The sequence below is a fragment of the Lemur catta genome, chromosome 14 (genome assembly GCF_020740605.2).
Source record: "Lemur catta isolate mLemCat1 chromosome 14, mLemCat1.pri, whole genome shotgun sequence".
In the NCBI taxonomy this organism is placed as follows: Eukaryota; Metazoa; Chordata; class Mammalia; order Primates; family Lemuridae; genus Lemur; species Lemur catta.
Window position 1 is genome coordinate 12,832,813 of NC_059141.1, and position 11,977 is coordinate 12,844,789.

Below are 11,977 nucleotides of genomic sequence, written 5' to 3' on the forward strand. Positions count from 1 at the left end.
ACATGTCCAAAATTGATAAATTAAGAAATAGCAGTATAATCATACCACATTGAAGAAAAGATTTGAAAGCTGCCTCCTGGGGGATAGGAAAGGGTCAGAAGATGCAGCATTTTCCAGCCTGAGCAAGAGTGAGACCTTGTCTCTACAAAAAATAGAAAAGTTATCCTGGTGTGGTGGCCTGCGCCTGTAGTCCCAACTACACAGGAGACTGAGGCAGGAGGATGGCTTAAGCCCAGGAGTTTGAGGTTGCAGTGAGCTATAATGACGCCACTGCATTCTAGCTGGGACAACAGAGCAAGACTCTGTCTCAAAAAAAAAAAAAAAAAAAAAAAAAGCAGCATTTTATTATAAGGCTTTTAGTACTCCTAGATTGATTGAAACTTAAAAATGAAGTCTAAATCAAAAATAACAAATAAACAAATATGTGAGTTCATAAGAAAATAAAGACAGTGGCATGGAGTCTAATACTCATAAAAACCTGGGTTTGATTTCTAATTCTGCCACCTATATGCCGGTTACCTTTGAGTGATTCATTAAATCTCTATGCCTTTGTTTCCCAACATATAAAATGGGAGCAGTCAAACTATATATCAATGTCTATTTCAGGGCTGTGATGAGGGTCCAAACAGGATAATATAAGAAAGCACCTAGTAAATGGCAAAGCACTAAACAAACTTTGATATTTAATGTTCTCCAAAAATTATTCTTAGGAACAGAACTAATTCCATTCCCATATGAGGTAACGGATTCTTGAAAGGGATTTGGGTCAACACAAAAACAAACACACAAAAACACAGGTAGAGCTATAAGAAAACCAGATAATTTTAAAGATGGATCTAGTCCAAGCTTTTTATTTCCAAGGCTCAATAAAATTGTGTCTTGGCCAAGGTCACATAACAAGTAAGTGATAGCAGAGGCAGTACTAAACCAAACAAGAAAACGGACAAAGAATGAACCTTGAACCAAAAACTCAGAACCAAGTGAAAGTTTACCAGAAGAGTTAAAGGCATAAATCGAAAGCCCAGCTCAGAGTCTGTGACATAGTAGATCATCAATTAATATCAATTAACTGGCTGATTACACTTCCTGCATAAGTATGGAAAGAAAAGCCAGAAAGAAAATAGGCATGCTTAAAAAAACAAAAAAGCAATTAGTCAAGCAGGGTCTGCGAAGAATATTCCTCTTGAAAATGGAAATGTAAAAATTTGACATATTGAATCAGGAGAGAGTGTGAGAAAGACGAAAGAAAACAAAGGAAGAAAGGGCACGGCCCAGTGACTGACAAAATGTGTCAAGAAGTGCCTAAATTTGGAACTCTCCAAGCTATTGCAGAACATCTAATAGGCTTCCTCATCCTCTCTTCCTTAGGATAACGTTGAAAAGAATGAGGGCATAGGGAAGATAAAAGGGTCAGGGACCTTTTCTCCATTCCATGCAGGAAATCATTTGCTGGCACTCTCCGTCATAAAAAGGGGGAACAAAACCTTTTGTAAAATATAGTTCTGTCAATAAAAATGAACATAAGTTCACTTGGAATCAAGTAACAAAAAGGGAAATATCTCACTATTTTATTTTCAGAAGTCATAATTTTTCCCTAATAGATAATTCTAAGTTCTCAAGATGACTCTTACTAAGAATCACTGCACTGTTGTTGTATCATCATAAATCTAAATAAACCAACTTTAAGAAGGGTCATACACTGAAAAATAGTGTCACTGAACATAAAAAAAAAAAAAAAGAAGTACTCATGATTTGGAGAAATAGATTGTTTTGGTTGTGAGAAAATCCAACAACTACTACAATCAAAATCTTAAGCCATTGCTGACATGTAGATAAACCAGGTAAAAATTTCTGTAAAGCTTAGTTAAGGTTTGTTTCATGTTCCCTCTGTTTCAAGAAAAAGTCAGTCACAATAAGAAAAACAGGAAGTACTTAAAAAACAAAAGCTCCCAAGCAAAATAAACAATTCATAAGAACAATAACATACTAGCTTTTAGAAAGCTGCTTGGGGTCCTGACACAGGAAAATATGTTTATGTTTCCAAGAAAAAGAGCATGAAAGAGAATTATGGACCCTCTCATCAGGAGAGACTAAGCTATCAGGATGCAGCAAGGTTTTCTTGAACAGAGCTCAGAGACAAAGAGGAACCACAAAACAACACATATATAAAAAAAGAAAAATATCTGACAAATGATAGCCAGGCCCCACAAATCCCGATAACACGACATTCTACTTATTAAAAACATCAGTCTTGGAAGACTCCAGGCACAGTAATTTTGAAAATGTACACAAGTAAATTAAAACCAGACTTATGAGTCTTCTTATTTTAAGTCCCTCACCCATATCCCTCTGCAAAGCTGATGTGAAATTTTAAATTAAATGGAAAAAAGTCAACATGAACCTTGCTGATTTTAAGCAAGCATCCTAAGTTTTACATTTTTTAATTGGAATGTAGTCTGAGAGTCTTTCTGCACGTGAAGAGGACACATCCTTTTCTAGGAAAACTGGTTCCATGTTAAATAGAAAATGCTGTATCTACAACTAGGAAGCATGTGTGAACGTTTTATTTATTAATTTATCTCAACTACTTGGTAGCAGATATTTTAGGACATGTTTTATGGCCAGGTTCTTTATCACTGGACACAATCCTTTATGAAGGTAACAGGAGGTAGTGCCAAGAGAACTGGACACAAAGCCAGCAGACCCCGTCTCTACGACCAAACAGTACATGCCTCATTCAGCCTCGGTTTCTTCATTTGTAAAACAGCAAAAAATATTGGCCCTCCCTGAACATTGTTGGAAGAATCAAAATTCCAAATGGGATAAAATGTCAAAGTTGTTTTAAAAACTGCAAAGTCCTGTTTCACTGTCAGCTTTGATTCCTTCCTTGAGAATGCGGTGCAAGGACCAGTGGGGCCACGTGACACTAGAGAACCATAGAGCAAGCTCAATGATGCCTCTGTCTCTAGAGCCCACATTGCCTGTCACTCGGGGCAGCAACTTCACAGTCCATTGCTTTATACCAGGCAAGGTAAGTGACCACATGTGTACGGTAACTGCAGCGACCATCGAAAGGCCCCAGAGAAAAAACAAACTGCCTCTAGACTCTCACTAAAACTTAGAACGCCAGCCAGGGATTTTGTCCTTTCGGTTAAGGGTTTTGGGGCACTTATTCTATTGCAAATACTTTTGAAGGACTAACACATTTAGTTTGTACCAGTCTTTAACATCTTAGCGTGAATGACTGTACCTATTCCTAAGAGTAGTTTTGATAAAGAATATAATAAAAATGTAAAGATGTATCACCTCTACTGCCACTGCCAACAGCGTCCCCCGCCCCCAGCACACACATAATGTGAACATTCTTTGACTGTCACAGCCTCTTAAAGGGAACAGGAATCTGAGAAATCACCAATACCCTTTAATGATTTTAGTATAACATCACATCCATGGAAAGAATGTTTATATTTGTTAAAAGAATACCAAAAGAGGGAACAAATACAAAAGAGTTAAATAGTAATGGTGGGATTTTAGACAGAGTAGCTCCTGGATGAAAGATTTGATGTGTACTTCAAGTCAATTATGGTAGGTAGCTACTTACTTCTCCTAAGTGGAGATCAAAACTAGCAGTAGAATGTTGGCATCTCTGACTACACAATAAATGAATCTAAGGGGAGAATTAAAATGAAAGGTTAGGTCTTCACTGGGAAATACTCTGCCCAGTCTCAAGTCTGGCAGATATCATCAACAGTCTTGACTATTTTCAATGGCTGGGAGGATGCTTAAGGAAATGTCAATCTCTAAGATTATCCCAGGTCTTCTCTGCATAAATAATAATATCAGTACTGACAGATTCTTGGCTCAACCAATCTTCTTTTAAACATGCAGACTAGTCAAAACGAAATACTTATTAGAGAAAGATTGGGGAGGGTAAAACTGGAAATGATCACTCAAAATAAAAAAAGTCAGCCTCATTAACAGGGAAAAAATATAGGCATTCTGAGCTAGCCAGAAACCAAAAATATGAATGAATAAACAGCAGAGCAACAAAATACTGTATTGGTATGATGACCTTTGAGGGTGCAATGACTCAAAGGAAACCACCAAAGAAGCCACTGCCAACTCCCCTAGCACATGCTTAGAGCCTTGTAGATGCCCAGCAGTCCCAGCCGGGTGACAATATTATATCAGGTGGGAGCATTTCCTCTGGCTTATGATCAGTACATGCCCTAAAGCCTTAGGACTTTCTAGTGCTCATTATTCTTATTCTAACTCTGTTGCTGCAAACGTGATCCTTATTCACATGAATGCTTAATCTTTCTGAATCACCCTAAACTATCTATAGCAATTATCCCATGATTAAATTTCTAAAGTTAATTGTCAAGTTTTTAAAAAGACTTTTATTAATTTTAAGTTCTGCTTTTTCATTTTATCAAGTGTCCTTTTATTCCTTTATTATTAGAAGCTGTAAATAAAAGTGTCCAATTATTCTTCCCTTTAATATTTGTTTTATAGCTCTTATCAGATTTCTGCTTTTTTTTTTTTTCTCCCAACTAAAATGTCCTAGTCGTTCACCTCTGGGCTCTATCTTGCCCCACAGATTATAATTATTTTAGCTGACCTTCTTTAAATTATTTCCTGTCTAGCTCAGTCATTATTAAAATGAGGTAGATAAAATAGAACAGGCCATTCAAAATTAGTATATTTACTTTGTAATAATTAACATGAATTTATTACATTATTTTGTGTAGCCCTTATTAACCAGGATAATGTCTTATTTACTTATTTGATTACCACTGCTCTTTGAGAAGATGCATTCTTTGAACTGTCCATAATGGTGTCTACATGCTTTTCCAGAAGGGTTACAATTAATCTAGTACCCATGAGGATATTGTTTACATTATTTCCTTCTGAGATGCATTAGAATCATAGACCCTCAAGGCACATTTCTATCTTCGGTGTGTTCATCTACTTAGTTAATTAAAATGTCTAGGTGCTTCCCAGATTTCCATGATTATAGGTTTTGAACAATCCACTACTCCTTACCATCTGCACTAGATAATTATGATGGGAGACAAGCCCTTAACTCTTTCCAGGGAAAACCATCCTGCCTATACCATCTACTGATAAAGCCCACTTAAGCAGCCATGTTTTGCGCACACGATTCTGCTCTTCTCAGCTACTAATAAGAACAGAGGCAAACACCAACCTGGGGGCAGCCAATCCTTAGGCTCACCAGCAGTTTTACTGGTGAACAAATTAAGTAATTAAGAAGTGCAACTAAGGCTGAAATTTTGTGCAAGAGAGAACGTTAGAGAGGGGAAGGGCAAAAAAGGTACGAGTAACTCAAATTATAAGAAGGTCAAAATTATGAGTAAGAAGAAATTATGGATTAGTATCACTATAAGAGAAATGATAGAGTAGAAGATAAAGAAATTTCTCTCTACCAGTGATTAGACAGAGAGAAGCAGACACGTGGAGAGTTGTTGCATCATATTGTTAGCTAAGCAATGGAGTAAAGACCCACACTACAGCTGAGGATTCTACAGCTGCCTTGGATTCAGAATGGCCATTGAGTTTCAGTTCCAGTCTCTGTGGTTCCCATTCATGGGTTCCCCTGAGGTGCCATCCTAAATACATATTTATACAATAACTCCGTTACTAGAACGTGCTTGACTTAGATAGATGTCAAAATCACGGTAACCTCAGAGTGGGATAGCTACCAGTAGGGAGCTCTGGAGTGCTGGAAATGTTCTATCACTTCATCTGAGTGGTGGTTACACAGAAGTACACAAATGTAAAAGTTCATTGAGCTATATATTTAAGATGTGAACACTATACTATATGTATGTTATACCTTAACGCCAAAAAAGGAAAAAAAGCATTGGAAAGCAGAAAACATATTCTTTCATAGGAAATGTACTCTTTGCTAGTATGCTTTGTAGATTTACTACAAATATCAATGTTTAAACCTTATCAAGAGTGTTTTGCCAAAGAACACTGCTGTACTTATAGCCAAAAGCATGGTGAATTGGGACAATTTGGGGTTAGAAGATCTGGGTTCTTCTAGCTATGTAAACTTGATCAAGTTATTGAATCTGAACTTCAACTTTCTTCACTCTTACTTCCTTGCTCTAATGAGAGAAAATAATAAACATTTAAGATATAAAGAGTGTCATAAGGTTGTAAGTGCTAAAGAGAAAAAAATCAAGAAAGAGAAATAGGGGGGACAGGAGCAAGAGGGAATTGTGGTTTTTAAATAGAGTAGTCAGGGAATTGCTCACCAATAAAATGACATTTAAGCAAAAATCTAAAGGAGGGAAGGGGTATGTGAACCAGAGAGTTGGAGGAAGAAGGTCCAAGATGAAAAGAACAGCAAATATTAAGACTGTGAGGTGGGAGTGTGTGTGACATTATTTGAGGAAAAGGCCAGAGTGCCTAGAGTGGAGTGAGTTGAGAGATAGCATAGGAGGGAATGAGGTCAGAAAGGGAGAAGGTGGGAGGAGATTGACACCTAGGATTTCAAAAGTTTGTAGGTGCCATTCTGGCTGCTTCATTAAGATTATACTGTTGGGGGGAGCAAAGATGGAAGAAGGAAGACAGGTTAGGAAGCTATTGCAATAATCCAAGTAAGAGATAATGGTGGTTTGGACCAAAGTCATAATTATAGAGGTGAAGAAAAATGGCCAAATTCTGAATATAGTTTGAAGACAGAGGCATCAGAATATGCTGATATGGGGTGTGAGAAAGGGAGGAGTCAAGGACGACTCCAAAATTTTTGGCCTGAGCAATTGGGAGGGAAGATTAGAACTTCACTTTTGGACATGACACATTGGAGATGCTGTTAGAAATCCAAGTCAAGATATTGAATAGGCAGTTGGATATTAGAGGCTGGAGGTTAGGAGGAGAACAATCTGAGAATTATCAATGTATAGATTTATTTAAAGTATTTTAAATGATGACACTGGATGAAATCACTCAAGAGTGAAGACAGAGAAGAGGTCCAAAGATGATATAAAATATACATCATAGAAATCCTGAACACAAGTAGGTGTAGACTTCTGGGGGTTTGACGCATTTCCCAACTTCCTTTTAAAAATCAGGAATTGTAACCTCATCAGTCAGAATCCAGGACACTGACTGGATATTTATACTAGTGTTCAGGATCACTGCATGTTTAAAAAACTGCATATATGGAGGTGGCAGTCCTCCCCCACCCCCTTGCCCCCTACCACTTCTCCAATTAAGTAGCCAGATCATATGAAGAGGGCCACTTCCTGGTGAGAAGGAAAGAGGGAAAGGTCATCATCTGTCGTTCCTATCTGATCACGTGTGCTTGGATTCTCTCATCATTTTTTATCTCAGTTGCCATGAAGGTTCAAGTTTAGAAGGAGAGAGAGATTTCTCTCTTCATCTTCTATCCTGCCCCTTGGGCCTTGTCTCTGAATCCTATAATCCAGTCCATTTTACCAACACATCCTGCAGTAAAGTTTAGGGCACAAGCTCAAGTAATAACGAAGTGGTACTTTGATTTCCTATTTTCCATTAGTCCTTGTACATACACCTATCCTACCCAGGTTACCTCAAGGGGCAGGGTAGAAGGCCCCTGTTGAGGTAGAATTTTGGCATTCCTGGGCCCCAGGCCATAATATCATCAAACTAGTATGAACGCCTATCAGTAGCATTTGTTCTTTTGCTTTAACATGCCAGCAGTTCCTGTTAGAGAGACACTGACCCAGACATAAAACGGAAGGCTTGTTAATAAATAGAAGACTGACTATTCTGTTAGTCCTTTATTGTGACACCAACTCCATTCCCAACCTGCCTTGAATGTCAGACACCAGAGTCAACGGGGAAAGAAAAGAGTGACAGAGGCTCAGGTGAAGAAATTACAGGAAACATAGGGAAGTGGATATATGCAGATCTGCTGGCTTATCTGACAGTGTATGTCTAGTTACTTTTGCATAAGAACGCAGCAAAATCTAGAAAAAGAGTTGCAAGAATCATAGAAGAAAGATATATCTGAGGAAAGTTCTGAGGTACCACTTTGGAAAATCTCCATTGATGCCCATAATGGAGTGGACGTTGGCAGTCAGCAGAGGGAAGGCAGGCTCCCGCAGCTCCAGCCAGCCGTTCCTGGTGTGCTTACCACGCTGGCTCCCAGGAGAGATACCTTGCTGCCTTCTGAGGTTAACTCACCTAACCCTGAACTGTCTTAATTCTGTGCAAGCAGAATGCAGTGAGGTCCTGACCATGGTGCCTAACCTTGCTGCAGAACTAACTGCACCATTTTCAGGCCTGGTTTAATTTTCTGTGGCTCTGTAGAGTCACTCAGTACAAGTTTTTATTCCCAATGTGCCACCAGAAAGGGAGAAAGCAAAATATTCTAATATGATTTCTCAACATGTCCTATATGTAGAACCATTCTGATGGCCCTCATTTATAAAATACACTCATCAGCTATGTAGCCCCCAGCCCTCAATCTTCCCACCCATCTCTCAACCTGTAGTCTCAGCCCTGCCCCAGATGCAATACAGGACATATTTGAGCAGCCTCAGCTTCTCAGCCTAAGGAGGTCAGTTAAGTTGATATAGAAGACAGTGTCCCAGCGGTGATTACTGGGCCCCCACATTGGGCCCTAAATGCCACTCTTCCTGTGGCATGCTGAGATAAGGCCTAACTAGACCTAACCAGGTCATCCCAAATGTGGTCACTTGATAGATGGGATAACTGCATCACCCAGTGAACTCACAGAACATCTGTATTTCAGAGTCAGTTTTGAGGTCACATAGAGTTGAGCCTGCTGAGACTCTACCTCCTATCCTGAAGTTCCACAAATACCAACATCTTGGGTAGGTTGTAATTACCTAGGATCTGTGGCAAAGATTTTTCTGTCAAACAAGAGCTGACATATTTGCTCTTTAGCGTAAAATTTAAATATATATCCCAGGCAGGATTCTGAGTCCTCCCTTTAGTCTCTTTCTCTGTTTGCTAAGTCTAACCACTCCTGATAACAGCTTTTAGTCCCCCAATGTGCTCCTAGTCCCATCTTTACTATTCGTGATTTAAAAACAACAACAATAATTTAAGACAATGTTGGTCTAATTTTTTTCTGTTTTAAAAGACAAAAACAAAAACACCCTGCTATGTGCCCAGAATAAGAAATAATGAAGAAAAGTTTTTTGTATATGGAAAAAAATGTGAATGTTTTCAATGTGGGTTAAAATTTCAATATATTAATCTTAGATTTAAGGGGTGGGACCTGAGTAGTTCCTTGCCTTTACCTTTTTTTTTTTTTTAAAAAAAAAGGTAGTTTACTTGTGAAATAATAGATTTTTGCTCATATTAATAGTTTTAAAAATTAAAATTTAGCATGGAAGCTCCTGTATGACCAAAAGATATCGTGAGATTAGAAAGACTATTTTAATGATCTGAACTTTGACTTTTACACAGGTGAGCATTCAGTTATGCCAAGGTCCTTTTAAATGCTTTCTATTTAATATTTCTGTCTTCTGACACTACACTTAAAAGATCTTTGACAAAAATGCCTAGTGTAAGTAGCATTCTTTAAATGCAACTTAAGTTCATCTGTTTGAAGAGGATTAATAAATACAATGTGCCTACCAGAGATTTTTAAAGTTTGCTACTACTGTCAGCTCTTTGCTTGTTAGTCAAGCCTGTGGTGATGGGCATTAGACATAATTTACAAACAGTATTTAAGCATGTCCAGCAGATTGGTGGCCTTAATATCTAAGATCTTTGCATCTCTCTCAACACAGAGTACATTTTCCAGCCACGAAGGAGCTGTGTTGGGACTTGGCTAAAAGTAACATTTTAGATCATATTCCACAAACAAGAAGAATCTTTTTGTTATGCTAAAAATATGGATAACCAGAAATTTTCCAATACAGTTTATAAAAATCTCCAGATGTGAACTTGACTTCAGAAGACTGTTCCTAGTTTTAATGGATTTGATTTGTTTTGCTTATTTTACTGCAGAAACAAATTTCCCCTGGCAATCAGAATTGATATTTTCTTAAACTACTTTTTTTTTAAGTTTTCCTGTGAAGGGAGAACTATTTTAATTGACATTTATCACCAGACAGAAGAAGAATCATTTCAGTTCCAAAATTTTGGAAGAAACAATTTCCCATCTGTTTCAATAATTCAACTGGCTAATTACATTGCCAGGAATAATTTGTCACAAACAGAAAGACCATTCTTTAGGGGGGGGGAAACTCTTTCTTTATCTTATATCACATACTGATTGATGAGCAATTATAGAAAACTTATGATACTACTTTATGCCATGGATTTATTTTATGAATGAGATTCCAAAACAAATCACAGAATGCTGGTTAATAATATACATTTTTTTAAAAAGAGAGTACGGAGTCTCTTAGTTTACATCAGAGATGGTACATATATGAGCCATATCATGCATTTCAAGTATAGGCCACTGGAGTATGAATGGCTTAGCCTAATAAGGAGGAGATAAAATGCAAGCACTATGTCTGCAATATCATACTACCCTCTGTGATTTCAACATTGCAGTTGGGCAGTACAGTGTGGTGGTGAAGAGGGTGGGCTCTGGTGCTAGATTGTGTTTGAATCCCAGCTTGAACATTCACTTACTTGTTTGGCAAATTATGTAAATTTTTGATGCCTTGGATTCCTCATCTGCAAAAGAGGTATATGAATAATAATAGTAACTGTTTCATAGAGCTGTTGAGAGTTAAATTAGCTAACACATTTAAAGCTCAATGAATGCTAGCTATTAATATTAATATTAGTATGATGATTATTAATATTATTATATTTCTTTGGGTGTTAACAGCTTTCTGGTTTTCCAGATCCCCAAGAAAGCAAACTCTCCCTGGAAGGGGTCCCTCCTTGAGTTTTCATTATCAGTGTGACTCTCAATTCTGGCTGCATGTTAGAATCACCTGGAAAACATAAGGAAAAATAAAAAAGCGATGCCCTGGATCCACCAGGAGGAGATTCTAGTTTAACACATCTTGGATAGGCCCCAGGCACCATCTTAAAAAATTTTTTAGAGTTTCCTAATATATTGCCAGGAATCTTAGCAAGGACGGCTAAAAATCAGTGGGGAGCAAACCTTAGGAACAAGCACACTACCACAAGGAAAGGCAAGCAGGAAGGAAGAGCTGAAGACCAGGAGAATAAAAGAAGTTAGAATAAAAGAAGTTAGTGGGAAGATCTCTCACCTTTGTCCAGGGAGAGCCATGCTAAAGTGCCTGCATCTTAGGGCTAATCCTAGCGTAAGTTATTTCTTGATGTGGCCCCAACATCAGGCTTGACAAGCAAGTTTCCTGGTGACTTCTGCCCTTTCCTCTGCCCCCAACCACACATCTTACTTTACCTCTTGATGCCCCTATTTAAAAAGCATCAGAATCCTTCTTTGAATATTCAATTTGTAAATTCCAACAAGGAGCCCCATGTCCTTAGTGACAACGTATACCTAAGACAGATCAAATGTGGTTACCGTGATGAATGGTTTCCGCTCAAGGGACTCTTAACCACTAAAGAGATGTGTTTGTTCTTTTGAAGGAGTAAGAGGCTCCAAACCAGGAGGATGAACTAGGTTGTTATTCTTGTTCTGTAAGAGCTTCAAAAGCTCACTTTACTCTTAACTAAAAAGAGAGGGGAAGGGGAGGAAGATAAGGATAATATCCACATTCAAAGAGTCAGAGAAATGGGCCATGCTGAAGAAGCACAAAAAGTCTTACATTTCTGATGCTTTGTAAAAACCTGGAATTCTGAGTGATCGTATCCTTTCATTTTTGTCTTCACCATTACATATTCATTGTAGAAAAATTTCAAAAAGTAGTGTAAAGTACAAAAAGGAAGTTAAACATGACTCATAATTCAAATACTTTTTTCTTTCCTTTATTTTTAGTCTATAAAATGAAGCGTGATGGTCTACTCTCCTCTATCTCTCCAAAGGTAAACTCTT